Source organism: Sapajus apella, unplaced genomic scaffold (genome assembly GCF_009761245.1).
Source record: "Sapajus apella isolate SASKATOON/1434 unplaced genomic scaffold, GSC_monkey_1.0 scaffold49, whole genome shotgun sequence".
In the NCBI taxonomy this organism is placed as follows: Eukaryota; Metazoa; Chordata; class Mammalia; order Primates; family Cebidae; genus Sapajus; species Sapajus apella.
The window spans coordinates 11,746,279-11,770,492 of NW_022436989.1; the positions used below are offsets into that span (position 1 = coordinate 11,746,279).

General features: G+C 43.0%; 1 protein-coding gene across 7 annotated transcripts in view; it reads left to right on the top strand.

Moving 5' to 3' along the window:
- Positions 1–539: 539 nt before the first annotated feature.
- The window catches only part of LYST (lysosomal trafficking regulator), a 213,109-nt gene continuing 189,434 nt past the window's right edge, over positions 540–24,214 (top strand). For 3 of the 7 annotated variants that reach the window (XM_032242285.1, XM_032242290.1, XM_032242289.1), the window contains exon 1: positions 17,419–17,566. The gene's annotated coding sequence lies outside the window, so the exon portion shown is untranslated. Of the gene's footprint in view, positions 1,023–17,417; positions 17,567–24,214 lie in introns of those variants that run through there. The other 4 variants (XM_032242287.1, XM_032242291.1, XM_032242286.1 and 1 more) reach the window with 3 other exon arrangements.

Genomic DNA, 24,214 nt, shown 5'->3' on the forward strand with positions numbered 1-24,214 from the left:
GAAGGCCGGTGGTAGTATCTATGCTTCAAACTCACATTCCGGGCCAGGATTCATGTCTGTAATCCCATGGCTTTGGGAAGCTGAGGCAAGAGGATTGCTCGAGGCCAGGAGTTCAAGACCAGCCTGGGCAACATTAAAAAATTAACTCATGCCTATAGTCTCAGCTACTTGGGAGGCTGACGCAGGAGGATCTCTTGAGCCCAGGAGGTCTAGGCTGCAGTGAGCCATGATTGTGCCACTGCAGTCTAGCCTGGATGACAGAGCGAAACCCTGTCTCTGAAAAAAGAACTCAAATTTTGGGGTTTAGTTCTATGTCCTCCAAGGACTGCAGACTTCTCAAACCAAGAGTAATGATGGTCCTCACAAGGACAAACTTAGGTCCGCCCCCTCTGCAGAAGAATCAGGGAATTATGACTCATAGGAGCCACCACAAAAATCACTAACTGGAAATCCTTGCTGCAGCTACACTGCAAAAGAATCAGATTGATTTGCCAAATTCCCCATGTGATACAACCGTGGCCACCTGCCAAAGAGCCAGTGGGAAGAGGGTCACTTGCCTTCCTGGTGACACAGAGATTTTCTAGCCCCATTACCAAATGAAAAAGCAATGCAAGGGCTTCTAAGAAGTCATCCCAATGACCTTTTGGCTCTGAGAAGACCAGAGTGTTTGGGGTTTTGCCCTCTGTCGGCCGTTTATTCATTCTTACATGGGAAAGTTGTATTCTGAGGTTTCTGTGGCGCATGAAGCTTTTCCTTCACCATCTGTTCCTGTGTCCTCCTCGGGTGACACCATCTAATGGAGTTTCGGGCTGTTTGACTCAACCGTGCATGTTCCTCAATGTCAGGAAATAATCCTACCCTAAATCAGCCAAACAGAAGCCAGGATCTAACTGCAAACGAGGGACCCAGTTTGCTTAACAGCATGGAAGAGACCCGTTTCATTGCAGCTAACTGGGAAGACGGTTGCTAATTAGACTGCAACAGGGTTCCTTGCTCGTCTGAAGAAGATAAACACTGTGCAGGTAGGTTAAAGTGTTTCTGAGACTTTTCAGTGCCAGCCGAGAACATGGGCAGCTTAGGAGGGCAGGCTGGGTGCAGACTGAGAGCTTTAAGTGCCACTGAGAAAGGTGACTGGTGGGTGAATTCCTGGCAGTCCTGTCACCTTCAGGAGCTGGCCCCTGCAGACTGCTTGCTCAGAGAGTGGCCAAGGACTGTGGCGAAACCTTAGGGGAGAGTATTTGATGAAGAAAAATGCAGTTGCTTTTATGGAGCAGGGTGAGCCAAAGACCTTCACTGGAGAGATTCCAATCTGATTCTCAGTTGCAAGTAAAATTGAGATTATTTGTCTGGGTCATGACGTAGTTATAAGGACTCACTCAATAAACATGTGCAGATGGGCTCATGTAGGATGTTATTAGACAAGGCACAGGGAACCAAACATACCCACCATGCACTTATTCTTTCTCTCCTTCTCACTCCTCACTGCTAGCCCTCCCTAATCCTTCAGCCTCTGTTATATTTCTGATCTATGCTAAGGCTGTTTCCCATCCTTCATAGCTTCCACTCACCCGCCTCTCACAGGTTCCGACATCCTCTTAACACCTCTCTCCATTTCCACATACCCTCAGCTTGGGCCCTCATCATCTTTCTCTTGGACTGTTGCAAGAGTCTCCACACCATTGTCTCTGCCTCTAGTCTCTTTTGCCTCCAGTCCTTTATTCGGGCAACTGCCCACATTCTCTTTCTGAAATGCAAGCTTGGTTATATCTTTAGCTTAATGGACTCCAGCAGCTGCCCAGTACCCATGGAATAAAGCTCAAACCCAGGAGCTTTCAAGATCTGCTCTCTCTACCATTGCAGCTTCATCTCCTCCAAGTGTCCAGGGCTGTTGTCACCTGGAATACCTGCTGTTCTCCTTATATGACCTTGGAATCGCCTCCTTACTTCCTGTCTATTCCCTCAGCCTGGAATATCTTTCTCTTGTCCTGCCTGTCAAACCCCCCCTCTTTTTTCAAGACAAAGCCATCTCCTTTGTGAAGCCTTCCCCATCCTTCCTCCTCCAGATCTGGGTTAACTATTCTGCCTCCTATTCATGTGTGTGTGTGTATGAAAGAGAGAGAGAGAGAGAGAGAGAGAGAGAGAGAGTTTAAATATACAAAACATAAAGTTTATCATTTTAACCATTTTTAAATGTACAGTTCAGTGACATTAAGTACATTCATATTTTTGTGTAACCATCACCACTATCCATTTCCAGGACATTTTAAACTTCCCCAGCTGAAATTTTGTACCCATTAAACACTAACCCCTCATTCTCTTCTTTCCCCAGCCCCTGACAACCACCATTCTATTTTCTGTCTATGCAAATTTGACTACGCTACATACCTTATACATAGGGTTTGTCCTTTTGCAACAGGCTTTTTTCACTTAGCATCATGCCTTCAAGATTCAGCCATATTGTAGCATGTGTCAGAATTTCTTTCAAGGTTGAATAATATTGCATTGTATACACACACACACACACACACAATGTGATATATATAATATTTCACATTTTCTTTTTTTTTATTATTTTTATTTTTTGTTTTTGAGATGGAGTCTGACTCTGCTGCTCAGTCTGGAGTGCAATGGCACGATCTCGGCTCACTGCAGCCTCCACCTCCCAGGTTCAAGCAATTCTTCTGCCTCAGCCTCTTGAGTAGCTGGGATTACAGGTGCACACCACCACGCCAGGCTAATTTTTGTATTTCTGGTAAAGAAAGGGTTTCACCAGGTTGGCCAGGCTGGTCTCAAACTCCTGACCTTTTGATCCACCCACCTCGGCCTCCCAAAGTGCTGGGATTACAGGCGGGAGCCACCGTGCCCAGCCCACATTTTCCTTATCTATTCATCCATCAGTGGACGCTTGCATTGCTTCCCCTTTGGCTTTTATGAATAATGCTGCTATAACATGGGTGTACCAGTATCTCTTTGAGATCCTGCTTCCACTCTCTGATATGTACCAGAAGTGGAATTGTTGGATGGCGTGGTAATTCAAATCCCTATTATTTTTCCTCAAGGCCTATTGTGCATGTTAAATATGCATCTTCAATGTGGTAATGTAGCTATATGCAAATTCCCAAGGAGTAATTAAAGCACAGCAAAGACTCTGCAAAGAACATCTGAAAAAGTATGTTTTCCACACAGAAGAACTTGCAAACCTGTTGAAACGTAACAGTGTGAATAACACTTGAAATCTAAAATTAGACTCTGGCAAACGCTTCGAAGGAGAAAAACATTTTAAGAAAACCAGTTGGTAAGTTTTGTAGTTACCACTTTGTTATGACCTACTTGGGAATTTGGAGTTAGAAACCCCAGTTCCAGCCCTGCCCTCATCACGTATAGCAAGTCACTTAATTTTCTAGGCTGATTTTACCCTCAGGAAAATAACAAGTATCCCTTTACATTTATGATAATAAGGCAACCCAAGTGAAGGCATTCTGGTAACCTCAAAAAAGATCATCTGAATTACCATAATGACCAGCACCCCATGTAATGATGGAGATTACATTATACCCCATGTAATGCTTTTACAGCAGACTCAAATGATAGTAAATTGGACTCATGATCCTCTCTCCAAGGAAGCTGAATGGAATTTTTTAAATCTTTTTGAGATGGAGTCTCACTCTGTCACCCAGGCTGGAGTACAATGGTGCAATCTGAGCTCACTGCTTCTCTGCCTCCCAGGTTGAAGCAATTCTCCTGCCTTAGCCTCCTGAGTAGCTGAGATTACAGGCATGCACCACCATGCCTAGCTAATTTTTATAGTTTTAGTAGAGACGGGGTTTCACCATGTTGGCCAGGCTGGTCTTGAACTCCTGATCTAAGGCTATCCACTTGCCATGGCCTCCCAAAGTGCTGGGATTACAGGCATGAGCCACTGCGCCTGGCCACTAAATGGAATTCTTTAAAGAATAAATTGCAGCAATACTTGATCATTCCCATTTTCGTAAGAAAAATCTTTGAGGATGAAGTAGAATCCTAGGGACATTTAAGGGTGGTAAGATAGGTGCTGGTGGGGTTTTAAAATATGGCAATTGAGGAGACGGTTTTCTATAGATGAGAAATAGGCACAGAGAAGGAAAGCCCTGAGCCAAGAATAGAAAAAATACTCTTGGTAAAAGCAGACAGTATGTCCTACATGATATGTGTACATTCCATCTAGGCAGTATCAATTACAGCATTAGAATAAATACCCTAACCCACTTCCCATGGTTCTTTCTGGCTTGCTGTACATATTAGGTGTGGCAAAGTTGTGTTTATAGTCACTGTTATGATGTTGGTGTCAAATGATGACACTTTTACCGAGAAATAAATCAACACAGGATCCTTGACTTAGAATAACTGACTAATCAACTTACTTACAGATCTTACAATTCTCATTCCTACCGTCCATGTTTTCAGAATGTCTATGCTATTGATTATCAACAAGGGAAGGCAGTATAAGGCAAGCCTACTGAGTTTTTTTCACATATACTGCTAAACTAATATTGAGTGAGATATCGTCTTCCTTCCTCTCTGAATTTGAGGAAGTGGTCAATACAAAAAAAAAACATGTTTGAGATGATTATAGAATTCAGAAGACATAAACGATTACTTGTAAATACAAGATATAGAAGGTATAGTGCTGTGCATGTAGTTGCAGATAACTCTAAGAAAAGATGAGACAGCAGTTTGCTCTTCTGAGGAAGTTAGATCCATTCTCAGGCCGGGCACAGTGGCTCACACCTGTAATCCCAGCACTTTGGGAGGCTGAGGTGGGCAGATCACCCGAGGTCAGGAGTTCGAGACCAGCCTGGCCAACATGGTGAAACCCTGTCTCTACTAAAAATACAATTAGCCGGGTGCGGTGGCATGCGCCTCTAATCCCAGCTACTTAGGAAGCTGAGGCGGGAGAATTGCTTGAACCCAGGAGGCAAAGGATGTGGTGAGCTGAGACTATGCCTCTACACTCCAGCCTGGACAACAGAGCGAGACAGGGAAGGGTGGGGGAGGGGAAAGGGGAAGGGAGGGGAGGGGAAGGGAGGAGAGAGAGGAAGGAATAAAGAAGAAGGAAGGAAGGAGAGAGGGAGGGAAGGAAGAAAGGAAGAAAGGAAGGAAGGAAGGAGAGAAGGAAGGAAGATAGGTCGGTCCATTCTCAGGGCTTTCCGTTTATGGTTCCATATTTCTCTATTTTAGAATGCTCAGAAACAGTCTGGAATGCAGAAAGGCAGTTTGTATGTAATAATGGTAGTATCTCTAATTAGAGGGAAAAAGATGAGTATAATGAATAGTGAGTATAATGTATAAAGGAACAGACTATGCATCTGGAGGAAAATATTTTCCCTGTTTTCTTTCCCTTCAAACAGTGTCCTCCACACACGTTGATTAGGGAGCCAGTTAGCACAGGTAGCCCCTGGGGTGCCACTCAGCGGTGCCTGAGGTGAATATTGCTGGCATGCAATCATTCCTGCAAACCAGTCCCCAGTGGCCAAAGATTTGTCTTGCTTTCAGACATCTATTATACTGTCTTGAATTGATCGGAATTCAACCCCCTACCTGCAAATGCATTCTCCCTAGTGATAAATGCTCTAATATAATTTCTGTGTATTAAGAGTCAGCCACAAGTGCATAGGATACTCACCTTATAGTTGCCTTCAGTGTGTGAAGAATGGCTGATAGTGGTGGCTCACACCTATAATCCCAGTGCTTTGGGAGGCTGAGGTGGGAAGATTGCTTGAGCCCAAGAGTTTGAGGTTACAGTGAGCTACGATTGCACACAGCACTCCAGACAGGGCTATAGAGCAAGACTCTCTTTGAAAAATGTGTTACCTATTGGGTACACTGTTCATTATTCAGATGATGGGTATACTAACAGCCCAGACCTCACCACTACTCAATATATCCATGTAATACAATAGCACTTGCACCCCTAAATCTGTAAAAAAAAAAATTAAATATTAATGTGTGACAAACTCAGTTCATTGGATAGCTTGAGCCCAGCATGGAGGGCGGCAAGCACAGGGTTAAAAGCCAGGTTCCCAACCATTAGCAAAGGCACAGCTGCCAGTAAATACGCTGTTGTCTGTATCTCATCAGGAAACCCTTGCTCTCCTATTAGACCTAATTATCAGTTAGCAGCCGAGTTCCAGAAACAGTGCTATGGGTTTGGCAGGAAACAAGTCAGGAGAGGTTATCCTGCTGGGTAAGAGGTCCTGTGATGGTGCTTCACAATACATTTCCTGGTCAGCTATTACCGCGATCTGGTGACCTCAATATCTTGGCTGGTGCTTTCACGGCTGGAGGAGGAACTTGGGCAGTAGGAGCCACAGTGACGGAAGCAGGGCTGCCATCATTATTTTTACCTCTGGGTTGCTAGCATTAGTATCTGACTATTATGGAACATGTGTCCAAGGGGTTGGCATCCGGGAGAGTGGGATAGAAGGGAGAGTATCTTCTTGAAATCATATAGAATTCAGGAGAAGCTGAGCTCAATGGCAGCTTGCACACTGGCCACAGAGTCCACCCGCAGAGCCAAGGTCGCTCTGCCACAAGCCACTCTCATCGCTCAGGGTGGGAATGCAATTTGCCAACACTGCCTCCTGGCCTGGAGTTCCCCTCCAGCTGAAGGCTGAGCTCACCTGCTCCCAGAATGTTGCCTTGGGCTTTGCTGACTAAGCTCCCTACCTCGCCAACACGTGTGAAGTGACATGGTTTTTTTAAAACTGTAAAGATCCAGAAGTTATATTATTTAGTGGGCCCAAACATCTTTAAATGTCTTGCATATTTGAGGCCCTTTCCAATTCACAGAGGTCCTTCAATACATCTTATCTGAGTTAACTGTCTTCCTCAGATTTCTAGAATCTAGTAACACCCTGTTGCTCCGTCTTCTTGATATTACATTTCAGTGATTGGTTTCCAACCTAATGTCCGCATTTGTTCCAATATCAATGTGTGTTTTAGATCTATTTTTGTTGTGACAGATATTGTCAGGTACTTCAGAATAAATCACACATTTTATTTTCCATAAGATGGCCCACCTGGGCTGCATCCGCACTGCTAAGTGATACAACTGTCTGAGAGCTGTACTCGTGGAACCAAAGTGTTTAAAAAAAAAAAGTTGACCATAAGTCAACAGTTTACAAAATTAATTCTGTGTTCTTATGATCCCTATATTTCCTCCTCTGATGTCAGCACAATCTGGGCAGGCAGAAGGGTTTTTCTTTCATCAGAGGCTCCAGCAAACACCTGATAGAATGAGTGACCTCTCCCTGTCACGGCTGGTGTGCGGTGCTGACCCCTCTGGATCGCAGAGCAGGGCTATTCTCTTTCCTCTGGTACAACCACCCAGTTATATGGATAGCACATCAGTGCTGACTTGGACCAGGGGTCCCACAGACATTTCAGGGAAAACAAGCCTTTCTGTTTTAAACCTCAGATGCTTTTGTCCAGGACTGGATGTTGAAATATCTAGGAAGCAGGTAAGGAGCCAATCTGGATGCCAGACCCTCTGCTGCACTGATGATCACCTGTTCCCATCTGCAAGCCACCTTATTGTCAGATAAGCTTTTGTACCAGGGAAGGTCTGAATGAGAGCACTTCAGTCACTCATCTGAACCTATGCCTGGGACTGCCCCATCGGGACCCCTATATCTTGCACCATCCACATTCTAGTCGTAAACATGGCTTAGGCTTAAAGTGGACCATGCTGCATTAATGTTCAGTTCCGATTCCAAATATATCACAGGACTGTGCCTCTCAAATTAGCTTATGTAGTGAGCTAGGTAAATGATTATGTCTCTTTTATAAGCTTAGTTTATCTTTGCAGAAAACAGCACTTTACTAACAAACAGGATGTCACATCACAGTGCATACAGATGTCAAATATTCTTATCTGCCAGGAACAAAAATACAGAATTTAAACAAAATCTCCCCAAGTATGAGAATAAGCTCTAGCAACCGTTGGCGATGTAGCTACAGAGCATAGAGAATTCATTCAACTGTTTGTATTCCTCTGTGTCATCAGCTTCCTCATTTATCTAAAAAATTAATTGAGCAACTACTATCTTGGGCACTTGGAAACACAAAATGCAGTTCCCACAACTTTATAAATTCAGAGTGTATTTGAGAAGACAATTTTTTTTTTTTTTTTTTAGAAAATATCAATAGAAATACTGTGGGAAGCAGGAGAGGGAGGGAAAACTATATTGGATTGTTGGCCACGTGGGATGTTCTTTCCCTTTCAGCAGATAAAAGAGAAAATGCATTTTCTTTTTTTCTTGAGACAGAGTCTCACTCTATTGCCCAGGATGGAGTGCATTGACGCGATCTTGGCTCACTGCAACCTCCGCCTCCCAGGTTCAAGTGATCTTGTCACCTCGACCTCCTGAGTAGCTGGGACCACAGGTACTACCACCATGCCTGGCTAAATTTTATATTTTTAGTAGAGACAGGGTTTCACCATGTTGGTCAGGCTGGTCTCAAACTACTAGTTTTGAGTGAACCACCTGCCTCAGCCTCCCAAGTGCTGGGATTACAAGCGTGAGCCACCACACCCGACCTAGAAAAAGCATATTTTAATTTAAATCCTAACTCATAAATAGGGAAACACCATGCTTTTAGAACATTCAATGCAAATTGTGTGTGTGTGTGTGTGTCTGTGTGTGTGTGTGTGTGTTTGTGTTTGAAACAGAGTCTCACTCTGTCACCCAGGCTTGAGTACCATACCTCACTGCAAGCCTCAAATTCCTGGGCTCAAGCCATCCTCCTGCCTCAGCTTTCCAAGTAGCTGGGACCACAGGTGTGTGCCACCATGCCTGGCTTATTTTTTACTTTTGTAGAGATAGGGTCTCACCATGTTGCCCAGGCTGCAGCACAGTTCTTACGCAGGTGTAGGATGAAGACTAATTTAGACAGCCAAGCAGTTGTGTGGGGCAGGACTCCTTCAATCAGCATGACGTAGCCGCAGCCTGGTTTACGGTAAATTTTTATCCTTTGGTATCTGGTTCTTATTAAAACAGACTCTCCACCAGCCATTCTGGAGAGTCAGAATAACGTGTTATTATAGTTACGAAATGCTTAATCAGCATCACACTAATTGCCACACTATAGGCCCAAGACATTTGTCTCACGTGTGCTTTGAAGTTTTTCTTTTCTTTACTCTTTTTTTTTTTTTTTTTATATGGAGTTTTGCTCTTGTTGCTCAGGCTGGAGTGCAATGGCATCATCTCAGCTCACTGCAACCTCTGCCTCCTGGGTTCAAGCAATTCTCCTGCCTCAGCCTTCCGAGTAGCTGGGATTACAGGCATGTGCCACCACGCCTGACTAATTGTGTATTTTTAGTAGAGATGGGGTTTCTCCATGTTCGTCAGGCTGGTCTCAAACTCCTGACCTCAGGTGATCTGCCTGCCTTGGCCTCCCAAAGTGCTGGGGTTACAGGCATGAGCCACAGTGCCTGGCCGCTCTGAGGTTTTTCAATAAGTGATTGGACATTGTAAGCAACATGGAATATACCTTAATTAAAAATGACAGGAGGAAATACGGAACAGTGATCTATGCAGCTACCGTGGGAGCAAAGGGAAAACACAAATGATCTTCCTCCACCCTCCTGCCTGCCTTCCCAGCATCACTCTCAGCCTCCCTGAACTGTGGCCTTGACTCTTTCACTTTGGAAAAGATCTTCAAACCACCACGATCTTTCGCACCAGTCTTTATACCCGCTGTCCCCTCTCCTAGAATAGTGCTCCTTAAATTTTAATTTGCGTGAATTACCCGGGGATTGTGTTAAAATGCCAAGCCTGACTCAGTAAGTCTGGGGGCATGGCCTAAGATTCTGTATTTCTCAAGCTCCCAGGTAGTGCTGATGCTGCTGGTCAGAGGAAGAGACTGGGCCTGGAACACCCTTGCTGGCTGTCCTAGCCCAGTTGTCAGTTGCTTCTGGACACATGGATTTTATGCACACACATTTGTGCACACACACGCACATAAGAATAACAACCATATTGACAACACCAACAAAACCACAAACTCTTTCAGGGACCAATCAAATTTCCAGCTCTTTATTGGCAACGGATTGGTCCAAAAAGGCTATGGGAGACATCCAGACTGTTATTTCTGTATCATAAAAGGAAGATTATTTAAATTCTCCAAAAGTAGGAAGGGCCCAGTTTCAGAATAAAGGACAGTCCTTTGGATAAAATTAGTTTTATGAAAAACCCACTACATTAATCTTATTTTTTTTGTTTTTATTTTTTGAGATGGAGTCTTGCTCTATCACCCAGGCTGGAGTGTAGTGGCCTTGGCTCACTGCAACCTCTGCCTCAAGCAATTCTCCTGCCTCAGCCTCCTGAGTACCTGGGATTACAGGTGCGTGCCACCATGCCCAGCTAATTTTTGTATTTTTAGTGGAGACAGGGTTTCACCATGTTGGTCAGGGTGGTCTCGAACTCCTGACTTTGTAATCTGCCCGCCTTGGCCTCCCAAAGTGCTAGAATAACAGACGCGAGCCACCGTGCTCAGCCTGTTGATCTTATTTTTAAAAATTTGTCCTAGACTGAAAGTGCTTAACACATTAGGAAAACTGGCCTGCCCAAAGCCTACTGAGTGTTTAAGTTTAGAGGCTCCCTTTCTAAGAAGCTTTTTATGATCCTGAGATGGAGTTGGGTGTCCCTCCGTGCTGCTCCAGAGAATCCTACGCACGATGTTGCTATAACCTTCATCTTCCTCCACTATAATTGCTTGTTTACTTGTCTGGAGTCTAAGCAGACCCAGAATGTCTTTCAAGTACCTTTTGATTCCAGAGCCTTGAACATTGCAAATATACAGAAAATACCCAATAGCTGAATGAAGGCCCGAAATAACATATCAATCTTACAATCTACTACTGTAGTGGATTCTGTGTGTGGGACTAGGTAGAGTTGGAAATATTTTTTTGAAATGGTCCAAAACTGTAGTGTTTATAGAATGGTAACGTGTACATATTCAGACTCTTTTTATGTAGTGCTATTTTTCAAGGAGGCAGTGAAACATACATATATATCTTGACCTGTTCCTTGCCTTGACCCTGACTCATCCTTTTCAACTGTTGCTTTGAAGCGGTCAAGTGATATTCTGTTCTATGCATCTGCTGAGAACTTATCTGTGGTTTTCTATTTCCTTCTAAATGAGTGACCATGAGTTTTGGCAAGTCCTTGTAATTTTTAATCTGCTCAGATAACCTGGGCTCTTGGCTTTATAAACAGGAATGAATAGGAAACCTGTATTTCAAATGATAATGTTTCTTGATTTCCTTGTACTTCTTAGCCTGTCTATTGTGTAGGACAGACTTAGTTTGCTCTTCCAAAATAAACAGGTAGTGTGGTTTCAAATGAAAATTAATCAGAAATTTGTTGACCACAGGAATATACTGGGACTTAAGTTAGACAAATATTGGCTATTAAAATAAGTAATGCCGAGTAAATCACTTGGGTAAGAATTACACTCAACAATGGACCCAAATTCCTCTTTTTTCAATGATAGTGGTGGTGACAGTAATAACAACACAATAATAATCACAACTCTGTGTTTTTGTGTGTGTGACTACTAAAACATCTGCGGGCATGTACATCAATTAGTATTGATTATCTCTAGGATGAGATCATGGAATACTTCCATTTTCTACATTGCATATTGTATATTTGTCTAGTATTTGAGTTTATTACTATAGTATATATTTTCTATTGTAAGCAGAAAAACAGGTCAGAATTTTTAAATGGAAAAAAAAAAACCTCGTATGAGAATTAATGTAACGGTTGCTCACAAGTACAGTCTTTCCTACATATGAAAGTAAACAGGTTTCCACAGGAAAGAGGGGAAATTTCCATTGTTTTAACACTTTTAGTTGGTTGGAAAGGTCATCTCATGAAATAGTTTTTGATGTTTGTGTCGAGACTCAACACATCTCCCCAAAGTTTGGTGCCGTGGCATGCTGAGTACTTTGAACGAACTGCAGGAAACTGAGAGGGCCTCAGAAGCAAGATCCATCTCACTTTCTCTCCCCCTCCTTTCTCCTGCTCCTCTCTCCTTCAAGGCAGGCCATGGAAACTCTAAGGAAAGCCATAGAAAGTAGAACTCCTTCCTTACAAAGCAAGCCGTAAACCAGAAAATTTATTCTCTTTCTTCCCAATTTTCTTTTAGCTTTTTGAGACGGAGTCTTGCTCTGTAGCTCAGGCTGGAGTGCCGTGGCACGATCTCAGCTCACTGCAACCTCTGCCTCCCAGGTTCAAGCAATTCTCCTGCCTCAGCCTCCCAAGTAGCTGGGATTACAGGTGTGCGCCACCATGTCCTGCTAATTTTTGTATTTTTAGTAGAGACTGGGTTTCACCACATTGGCCAGGCTGGTCTCAATCTCCTGACTTCAAGTGATCGGCCTGCCTTGGCCTCCCAAATTGCTGGGATTACAGGTGTGAACCACTGTGCTTGGCCCATGTTACATAAAACTTTGATTAAATAAATTTATGTATTTTCTCCTGTTAGTCTTTGTTAGTTTTATTTCAGAGCCAGCCAGGAACCTTTAGGAGGGTTAAGGAAACTTTTCCTCCCCTACATTTATAAATCTCCAAGGACATGAGAGTTTTTGAGTAAAGTATACATACTGTCACTGGAAAAGGGGTCTTGTCCCAGACCCTAAGAACGGATTCTTGGATCTTGCACAGGAAAGAATTTAGGGCAAGCTGCAGAGTATAGTGAAGTTAAGATAGTTTATTAGAGACTACTCAATTACAGAGTAGGGTGTCCTCAGAAAGCAAAAGGAAGAACTCACTACCTTAAATGTAGTGCTTGCTTATATAGGTTAAGAATAGTGTACTTTATTACAAAGGCTTGTGATCAGCTTGTGATATGCTATTAGTACTCATTTTCTATTTACTATTGATTTCAGCAAGAATTTGTAAGTGTATTATATTATCTTTAAGGCAAAACCTAGTCTTAAGCTAAGAATGCTTTTTGTTCTTAAGGTACTAGGACATTGTCATAAATTCTGGGTCTTTAGTTAGTTATCAGCATCATTAACTCATTCCCTCAACCATAAACATCTCATGACCAAGAGTGCCCAACCCCTTGGGAATATGACACAGTAGGTTTGGCTTATCCAGCCTTTATTCAGGATGGAGTTGCTCTAGTTAGGATGCCTCTGACTTTTGGGAATTTCATATGCTATCAGTGATTTAGTAGGGAAAATTACATGAAAGAATTATACTGAAACCAAATCTGACAACTTTTACAAAATGAAGTGGATGTTGCGAACAACTTAATGAAGACATTAATTATAAATTGACCTCTTCAATAAAGTTTCAAGTGGCTACAAAGAAGCACGATTTTTTTTTTTTTTTTTTTTTTGGTTGGATTAAAGTTTGGTTTTTTTCCCAAGCTGGAGTGCAATGGCATGATCTTGGCTCACTGCATCTGCTGCCCCCTGGGCTCAACAATTCCCCTGTTCTCCTGCCTCAGCCTCCCTAGCAGCTGAGATTACAGGGGCCTGCCACCATGCCCTGCTAATTTTTGTATTTTTAGTAGAGATGGTATTTCAACATGTTGGCCATGCTGGTCTTGAACTCCTGACCTCATGAGCCGCCAACCTCAGCCTCCCAAAGTGCTGGGACTCCAGGTGTGAGCCACCATGAGAAAATTTTAAAAATTGTGCTAAGAAGCACAATTTTAAAAGATGCTGCATATGCATCCTAATAAAGTAAAGCACTTCAAAATAAGATTTGTACAGCTATAATTTTTTGATGCAGGTCTTTAGTCAAATGCATAACTTTAGTCATCTGTATAATTTTGACCATCTTGCTATTGCTGAAAACACAGTCTTAATATTTCTCTCCCACTTCACAAATCCATTTCTGTTCCTGTGCATTGTAGTAATCATTAAAATTGTCCAGGTCCAAAATCATGGCCAACTTACTGTTTGGATATTTATTTGAATTTTCAACAAAATTTTCTTAATTTATTTATCCAAATATTTACGCAATGCCTACTAAGTGCCAGGCACTGTACTGGTCCTTGGGATACATCAGAAATAGAACAAACATTGATGCCCTTGTGGAGCCCATAGTCTAAACGGGAGTGACAATAAAAATAAGCACAAGAAATAGACAAATTATGTAGTATGTTAGAAGCTGATGGGCACTGTGAAACACATGATGTTTAGAGCTACAGGTTACACTGTGATAAAAGAAAAACTTCAGCCAAATTAAATTTAAAGGAATTTAATTGAGCAATGAATGGTTCATGAATTGGACGGCCTTTTGAGCCAGGGTAGGCTCAGAGACAGCCACATGGTAGAAGAAGATTTATGGACAGAAAAAGGAAAGTGACATACAGAAAACAGAAGTGAGACACAGAAACAACTGGATTGTTTGCAGCTTGGCATTTGCCTTATTAGAACACGGTTTGAATAGTTGGCTGCATTTTATTGGCCAAAACTCAGGGATTGGTACAGGTGTGGGCTACAGCTTATTGATATCTTCATTTGTTATCGCTCAGGACACACAGAAAAACCTTTAAAATATGCAGGGAGGCAGCTTTAGGCTAAATTTGATCTAACAACTGTGTCAACTCTCATCAACACCCTTCTCCCAGAAGAGACAGAGAACATATATGTTTTTTAATAAAATTATTTTAGGGAACATTTGTGATATGAGGTCCATTCATGTGTGGGGTTCAGGGCAGAGGCCCCTCTTGCCTAGTTTAAGTGCACTATTGAGGGTAGACCTCATTGAGAGGTGAAATTTGGGCAAAGACATGGAGGAGATAAGGGAGTTACAACTACAGCTATCTGGAGAAAACAAATTTCAAGCAGAGGGGCCAGTCAGTGCAAAGCCCTTAAAGCAGGACTGTGTCTGGCATGTTTGCTAAACAGTAAAGAAGCAGGGAGAGCAGAAAGAGATGAAGTCATGAGGAGCCAGATGGTGCGAGGTAGCAGGCCATGGTAAGGACTTTGGTTTTTATCTGAGAGAAGTGGAGAGCCGATGCAGATTTCTGAGCAGAGATGTGATATGATTTGATTTACATATCCATTCAGTCAAGAACACTTTTGAAAGGTATTTTGGGGAATAATTAAATGTGAAATTATGCACATTTACATTGACTGTGTTGTTTTAAGCTGGGATGTTATAATCTCATTTAAGAGTATAATTTTGGAGTCAAATTAAGCTGGAGACTTTCCTGCTTTAAAAGTTTTCCAGTGTGTGATATAGGCATAAGTAGAGCTTTCTTCTGTATACTTATTACTTTTTCTTTACTTTTTTTCTTCTTTTGCATGCTCTTCACTACACAGTTTGGGTGTGTTCCTTTGAAATCTTTAAGTTTTACTTGATATGTATATTTAGTATTTATGTTCTAAGATGCTATTGAATAAAATACATACTACAATAGCTTAGTTAAAATGCTGGTACTGAGGCTGGGTACAATGGCTCATGCCTGTAATCTCAGCACGTTGGGAGGCCGAGGTGGGTGGATCACCTGAGGTCAGGAGTTCGACACCAGCCTGACCAACATGATGAAACTCTGACTCTACTTAAAATTACAAAATTAGCCAGGCGTGGTGGCACATGTCTGTAATCCCAGCTACTCAGGAGGCTGAGGCAGAAGAATCACTTGAACCCAGGACGCAGAGGTTGCAGTGAACCCAGGTCACGCCACTGCACTCCAGTCAGAGAAAAAAGAGTAAAGCTCTGTCTCAAAAATAAAATAATAAAATAAAAAATACTGGTACCGAAAAAATAATAGTCACAAATGACATTACTTTGTGCCTTTTACAAACAAATAATACTTTGAGGGCCAATTGTATACCATTGTCATTTAAAGTTTGTGTCATTTTCTTTGCTTTAATGAAATCATGATAATCCATTATCTTCTACTCAAGGTTAACAGAAATTGGCTTGTTATTAATTATTTCTTTGACTTATTTTGTTCATTTAAAAAAAGGAGGTGTTTTTAAGATTAGTGGGTGAAAGTTGATGTATAAATAAGAGTAGACACAGCTTTAGGTAAAATTATGAAGCAGGTCAAGTTTGGCTTCCTCTTTTGTTTCAGTTCAGGCACATGCACCTAGCACAATACTCAGCACACTGTAGGTGCTCATTATATACTAGTTAAATGAGTGATGATTTCCCTGAAGCATCTACTTCCCGCACTTGTTAGGGTTCAGTGAGCCGAGATCCCGCCACTGCACTCGAGCCTGGGCGACAGAGTGAGAATCTGTCTCAAATATTTTTTTTAAAAAAATTAAAATTAAATAAAAAAAGACTGCCTGCCAGAGGAAGTGGGCAATCTTCGCCTAAAGATATGAACTTTAAAGCGCGGAATTTTCCTCGAGAGCCCCTCGAAACCACGTCAATGGGCAACTTGAAGCATTTTGTCATTAGGGTCAGAAGGGAGTTTGAGGAATTGAGAGTAGCATTTGGTATATAGGCTTGGGACATAATATTCTGAATTATTTCTATTTCATAATTCCTGTGCAAAAAATTATGGGAGTCGATTCTACAGCAATTCCTGTCAATTTGTAGATGATCTGCTTATTAAGAGTTTGTATTGTTTGACAGAACTTGAGAACTACCGAACGATACAAACTATGCACAGTTCAGCCTTTTTCCCAGTACCTCTGGCATTGCTGTCTTAGTGACTACGAGGTGAGGAGGGCGGCCCTTGAAATGCCAAACTGCCTACAGCAGCAGTCTGCCAGCCGCATGCTGGGCCGGCAACCGGGGATGCAGCCAAAACATCCCTGGATTTAACCTACGGCTCCCACCATCTGGACGGACGGGTCTGTTAGGACATATGACTTTGACAGTGCGCAGTGTATACAAACCGTTTGAACAGGAGTCGGTTGAAAAATACACCACTGCACTGAATTAATTCTACAGTGGCTTTGCAAAGCTTTTTGTTTCTTAAAAGAAGCCGACGGTAACCATTACAATATGGCTTTTTCCAGGTCCCAGAGAAAGGCTAAGGGTTCCTTGCGGGTAACACTTTCTCCCTCTCCTGAGTCCTTCCCGGTATTTCTTCTATTCTCATCCTCTAGACCTACACAACGGGGCAGGCTGATAGTCTGTGATGAATGGAAGAAGCAGACGCTGAGCTTTTGCTTGGTGCCTGCTCTCCCCAGGGCCTGGCGCAGCCCACTACGCAGAGCCCCAGGACGAGGTGCGGACACAGGGTCCAACCCCAGCAGATGAGGAACCCAGACCCGGCCCCGGCCGCGGCCCCGCGGGTCGGCCGGCCCTCCTGCCTTCCCTATTGGCTCGACGGCTCCACGCGTCACGCCTGCGACGCCGGCGCTGGCGTCCTAGAGGAGGCGGGGCTTGCACGCGTGAGGCGGAGCCAAGCGCGCAAGCGCAGACGAGTGGGTTTGGGTCCGGACGAGGGGAAGGAGGGGGTGGTGTTCTCGGTTTCCTGGGTTACCTGAGCGGGCGGGGGTGGGGAGTGCGCGGCGGCAGCGGGTGCAGCGGCGTCGGCTCGGGATTCTCCTGGGCACGGGGAGTGAGCGGCGGCGGTAGCTGCTACAGAACAGGTAAAGGCGGACGCCGGGCGCCGACGCTGCCAGCAGAGGGTTCCGGGTCCCGGCTCCTCTGTGTGGCCTGGAGGGGAGGCGGTTTGGGACCGGTGGTAGTCAGCCTGGGCTGAGCGCCGGGCTGAAGGCGCGAGGGCACTCGGCCTGACGCGCCAGCTCGGGGCGTCCTCTCTGGCTTCTGGGCTCTGGGACTTCTCCTCGCGGCGCCGGGCCGCTTTTGACAGCCGCAGAGCCGAGGGCAGGGGCTTGGCTGGGCCCCCCTGGCCATTGTAGCGGCCACTGGGCACTAACTTTATTTGCCAGCGCGCGGGGGGCGAGGTCGTGCAGGCTGACGGCGGTGTGTGGCTACGTTTATTTTATTTTTTTAATCCTGTGCCGCTACGCTCCGCAGCCCAGCTGGGCCCAGGCTGGCAGGTTGACGATGGGAGTTGACGGTTTCCGCGCCAGCACCCAGCCGGTGACTCTCCGCGCTACTGCCCTGCGGTGCTCGCCCACCTGTCACCTACACCGTGCGCCTCGGTCCGCTGTTTTCTTCTGTCTGTGACACCCTTTGACTGGGCGAGAGCCTCTCCTTCCAGGGGATCCCTTGAGACATCTGCCGTCTGTCTCAGGCGTCACTGGAGCCTGACCGAGATGCCCCTTCGCTTCTGATGGGTTAAACTATGTGGGAAATTGCCCAGGAAGACCCTAGTACCACAGTGTAAAGGCCAACGAAGGGCTTACTTAATGGTCCAGGGGATACAGAGGCTTTAAGAAACGTTTCCTTAACGCTGATTTTTATCTGGTTAAACAAAACGTAGCAAAACATCTCTGATACGGTCAGCAGACCATACACACCCAGCGACAGCAGTTGATAGTTAATGGGGTTTGTTTTAAGCAGATGGAACATTTTAAGGGAGTCGAATCTTGTGTTGAATGCGTTCTTATTGAATTTGGGCCAGTGTTTCCTTGAAGATCAAATGCAGGTTGCATTTTCCCTATTGTTTGTTTAACAGATTGATAGGACAAACTGAATTAGACGTTTCTTCCTGATGATTCTTGGCTCTTCTGCGATACTCCTTTTAAATTCAACACCTAGAAACCCTATGCTAAAAGATGTTGACTTTAAGCTTTCAGTTTATAGATGTAGTTGATTAATATGGGGTATCTGTTTTAAAGAGCTTTGTAAGTAGCCAACAACTCTTTTTCTGATAGCTCTTTGCTGTCATCCATATTGTTACTACAAAGATTCGAGAATTTGGAGAAGAGAGGGCATTGGGAAAAATGAATTGTTGTAATTTAATTTACATGAAAGTACTTCATAAAGTACTTAATAAAGTACTTTCATGTAAATTATGAAAATGCTTCATAATTATAAAATTACATATTTAATAAATATTTATTGAGCACCTACTGCGTGTGAGATACTTTTCTGAGAAAACATAAATATCCCCTCCTTCATGGAGCTTATATTCTAGTGGGGACCTCAGATAATAAACAAAATATGTGCTGTGTCAGATGGTGTTAAGTACTACAGAGAAAAAGCAGGGAAGAGGGAGGACAGGGAATGGGGAGAGGTCTGCAAATTGAACTAGAGGCAGCCAGGGAAAGCTTCCTACAGAAGATGACGTTTGAGCCAAGACCAGAAGTAAGTGAGGGGTAATCCATGCACCTCTCTGAGGGAAGGATGTGCTAGCATAGGGGAAGGCAGAAGGGCTTGCAGAAGCCCTTTGTGCTGGGCATGTTTGAGGACAGCAGAGCGGCTGATTTGGCTGCGGTGGGGAAAGCAAAGAGGAGTAGAAATAAAGTCAAAGAAGTTAGTGTAGTGGGAGATTAGAATGTGTAAAGCCTCGTAGGCCTTTTTAAGGATTGAGTTTCTACTCTCAGTGAAAAGTACTCCCTTTGAGTAAAGAACCTTACCTTTTATTTTTGAGACAGGATCTTACTTTGTCTCCCAGTCTGGAGTGCAGTGGCACGATCACAACCTACGGCAGCCTTGACCTCCCAGGCTCAGGTGATCCTCTCATCTCAGCCTCTGGATTAGCTGGGACTTCAGGCACACACCACCCACCACACCCAGCTAATTTTTTGTATTTTTTGTAAAGATGGGGTTTTGTCATGTTGCCCAGGCTGGTCTCAAACTCCTGGACTGAAGCCATCCATTCACCTTGGTGCATGAACATTCTGGAATTACAGGCGTGAGCCACTGCACTCGGCCCCAGGCTTGCCTTTTAAGAATCACCATTCTGGTGGCTGGGTGGTGAATAGACTGTTGTAGGGGAAGTGTTGAGCAGGAGCAGAAGCTGGGATACCAGTCCAGAACTGTTGCCATATTCCAGGCCAGAGAATGTAGCTTGGACCAGAGTGGAATTGGTGGAGGTGATAAGAGTTCATCGATTTCAGGATAAATTGAGGGTGGAGATGTAAAAGACACCAATATTTAGTTCGGAACAAGTAGAAAGATGGGATACTTGTATACTGAGGTTAGGTTTATGAGATCAGTAGGTTTGGTGGGGAGAAGGGTGGGAGTTGGTTAGAAGACAATAAAATTTGAATCCAAGTTTTTAAAGAAAAATAATGATACTTGTTTAAGAATGGTAAGAAAGACTTTGTTCAGGACCATCTCAATAGGTACAGGAACCTCTGCCGCGGGGCCCTGCAGTAGGGGAGGGAAACTGGGTTCAACTTCGAACACAGCATGGGAAAATGGGAATTTATAGCCAAGGAGCAGTGTGGGGATCCGTGGATGGAAAATTACTAAAAGGAAACATCAGGGATGAGGGGGATTTTGGCTAAGCCAACCTAACAGGATTCTTGCTGAAGACAGGCCAGTGTGATCATACATTATCTGGGGAATGGTGGAGGATGAGGAACCTGATCAGATATCTAGCATGATTAGATATTTAGGATGTTGTGCTAAACAGACTTAGCAGGGTTCTTTGCCAATACTGGATTTTAAAAGGAATTGCACAGATGAGCCCCACAGAAAATAATTTTTGTCAAAGCAGAGATTATTAGTAGTAAATGCAAGTGACTTGGTTTTGAATAAACTGTTTACATCACCTTGACTATACCAGGGGGTTAAAAATTTCACCCATAAACTGCCAACTTTGATTTCATGCTTATTTTCTTCTTAGTTCTTTTGGACCAACCTAGTCATTTTTTCTCAAATGTAGTTTTGTTTTTGTTTGATTGCACTCACATAATATGTTTGTTAGTTTCAGTTGTAGAGAAAGCCATATAGTCCAGAATTTCAGAGTACCTGTTTGATCTGCCGCTGTATTTAACTTGAACACCTTCATCTGATTAATCTTTTTCTGAATTATCTTTAGTTGCTGGCTTATGTTCAAGATTTTTTTTTTTTTTAAGCCCTTAAATGTTGTTACTAAGTGTGGCTTTACTTGGCCATTGGTGAAATTACAATGGAAATGACTCATATGTTTAATACTTTGTAATGTCAAAAGACAAAATTACGGCCAGGCGCCGTGGCTCAAGCCTGTAATCCCAGCACTTTGGGAGGCCGAGGCGGGTGGATCACGAGGTCAAGAGATCGAGACCATCCTGGTCAACATGGTGAAACCCTGTCTCTACTAAAAATACAAAAAATTAGCTAGGCATGGTGGTGCGTGCCTGTAATCCCGGCTACTCAGGAGGCTGAGGCAGGAGAATTGCCTGAACCCGGGAGGCGGAGGTTGCGGTGAGCCAAGATTGCGCCATTGCACTCCAGCCTGGGTAACATGAGTGAAACTCCGTCTCAAAAAAAAAAAAGACAAAATTTCAACAAATTTAGCTTAAAGATATTACTTCACCTTTATTTGCCATTCTAGAATCAGGCAACACCTCATTCTAATAAAATAGAACAGTTCCGACGAGCCAAGAAGTGGTTCATTTTATGGTAGTCTCACCTTATCTTGAGGGGATTTTGGCTTTTTTTGAGACAGAGTCTTGCTTTGTTGTCCAGGCTAGAGTGCAGTGGTATGATCTCAGTTTACTGCAAACTCCACCTCCCGGGTTCAAGCGATTCTCCTGCTTCAGTCTCCTGAGTAGCTGGGACTGCAGGTGCCTGCCGCCATGCCTGGCTAATTTTTGTAATTTTAGTAGAGATGGGCTTTCACCATGTTTCCCAGGCTGGTCTCGACCTCCTGATATCAAGTGATCCATCCACCTTGGCCTACCAAAGTGCTGGGGTTGCCGGTGTGAGCCACTGTACCCAGCCTTGGGGGGATATGTTCTAAGATCACCAGTGGAAGCCTGAAATGGTGAATGGTACCAAATCCTATATACACTATAGAGCAGGATGGTGTGAGATTTCATCATGCTACTCAACAGGGTGCAGTTTGAAACTTGAATTATTTCTGGAATTTTCCTTTCAATATTTTCAGACCACAGTTGACCTCAGATAACTGAAACCTTGGAAAATGAATCTGTGGATAAGGGGTTAGTACTGTATATACTGAAAAGGGCTGAGGAAAGTAGAAACAGAAAAGAAAAGGCAAACTGGTCATTTAAAGTTACTTTTCTTATTAAGGTTAAAGCGTATGGGACTTCCTTATGTCGTCTTGTCAAATCATCATATTATATCAACTGGCATGTTTGAGATTTGACTACTAACTCTGTCTCTCCTGATTGCTTGAAAGTTCAGATAAACAGCTTAGTTTTCGCTTGGTGAAGTGAAACTTCAGCATGAGTGACTCCATTTTGATTTAATCTGTTGGCCCTAGTTCAGGTGCTCAGTCCAAACCAGTAACCTCCTAAAAATTTCATTTAACGCTATTAAGTTAGTAATATGCAGGGATTAGCCTAATTCTTTTGTTTCAATAAAGATGGCTTGAAATAAATGGGCCATCACATGTTAAATGGAGCTCTTTTACATCAAATTATACAGTATTTGTAGCAATAGAATTTGCCCTGTAAAACTCAGATAAAAAGTCTGTATCAGTTTCCTAAGCCGGGTGCCAAGGCTTGTGCCTATAGGCCCAGTTACTTGGGAGACTGAGGTGGGAGGATCGCTTGAGCCTGGCTCCAAGTCCAGCCAAGGCAACACAGCAACACATCATCTCTAAACAGAACAAACAAACACAACATACATATATATGTATGTATGTATATATCAGTCTTCTGGAATTTAAGGTCTACACTTTAAGAACCAGGAAATAAGCTAATTTTTAAAAATGGATTTTCAACCTAAATATGTCTTGAAAATGTATAAAAATCTGTCAGATTAATAACTAATTATAAACTGCTCTTGGAGTCTTTGAGGACATGGTATTGTCTTTGATACTGCTTTGCTTCTGCGTCTCACCAGTGTTTGGCTTTGTACCTGTTTATCCCCCAGCCTTGTTTACAGTAATTGAGAGAGGTCTGATATGTTTGGAAATGTTGAAGGCTTTCCAGGTCTAACTGCTGAAAAACAAAAATCTTACCTGATAACATGAAGGCTTAATGCTTAAAGTTGATCATTTTAATCAAGAAAGGAATCAAATAATTTTTCAAAAGGCTAGTCATTGTTTCATTCAAATATGATTCTTTGAAAAAAAACACAAAATGGATGAGGACGTAAGAGAACTTTTCACTATTTTAACTGAATGGAAGAAATAAATGAACAATAGGGTAGAGTACTACACATATTAGAAATGTTTATAAAACTACCGCCACTCATCTTTAAAAAGAAATTACTACTTAGCAACAACAAGGAATGAACTTTAGATCACACAACATGGATAAATCTCAATTACACAGCATGAAAAAAGCCAGACCAAAAAGAGTACATACTGCATTGTTCCATCTATAAAATTCTAGAAAATGCATATTAATCGATAATGGCAGAAAGCAGATCAGTGTTGGCCTGGAGGTAAAGTACAGAGGGAAGGGGCAGGAAAGAGGGAGAACAGGGGGTGTACTAGGAAACTTTAGGGGGTACCAGATATGTTTACTACCTTGATTTGATATACACGTATGTTGAAACGTATAAAATTATGCACTTTAAATATGTGGTTTGTTACATGTCAACTATACCTTAGTAAAGTGGTGTTTAAAAGGGGCTTGACCACAAAAAGACATGGAGAAATCTTCAGAGCCTATCGCTAAGTGAAAAAAGGCAACCTGAAAAGTCTGCATACTGTATGATTACAAGTATATGGCATTCTGGGAAAGGCAAAACTATGGAGACAGTAAAAAGATTAGTGGTGAAGAGAAGGAGGGATGAATAGGCAGAGCAACAGAAGATTTTTAGGGCAGTGAAACTATTCTGTAGATATATAGTGGTGGCTACATGTCATTATACACTTGTCAAAACCCATAGAATATACAACATCAAGAGTGAATCCTAATCTAAACTGTGGACTTTGGGTGATAATGACCTGTCAGTGTAGGTTCACTGATTATAACAATTGTACCAGTCTGGGGTGGGGGGGTCTGTCCATGGTTGGGGAGCCTGTGCATGTGTGAGAGCAGGGTGTACCTGGGAACTCTATACTCCCCATTCAATTTTGCTGTGAACCTAAAACTCTTCTAAAAAAATAAAGTCTTTTTTAAAAAAGAGGATAGAAGATTTTTGCCAGAAACCTGAAGAATTGCATATTTTACATTTTAAAGTTGGGGGAGAGGAAGGTAAAGTCCAGAAACTATGTATTGAAAATCTTGACACTGACTGATTCCTAGAAAAACTAT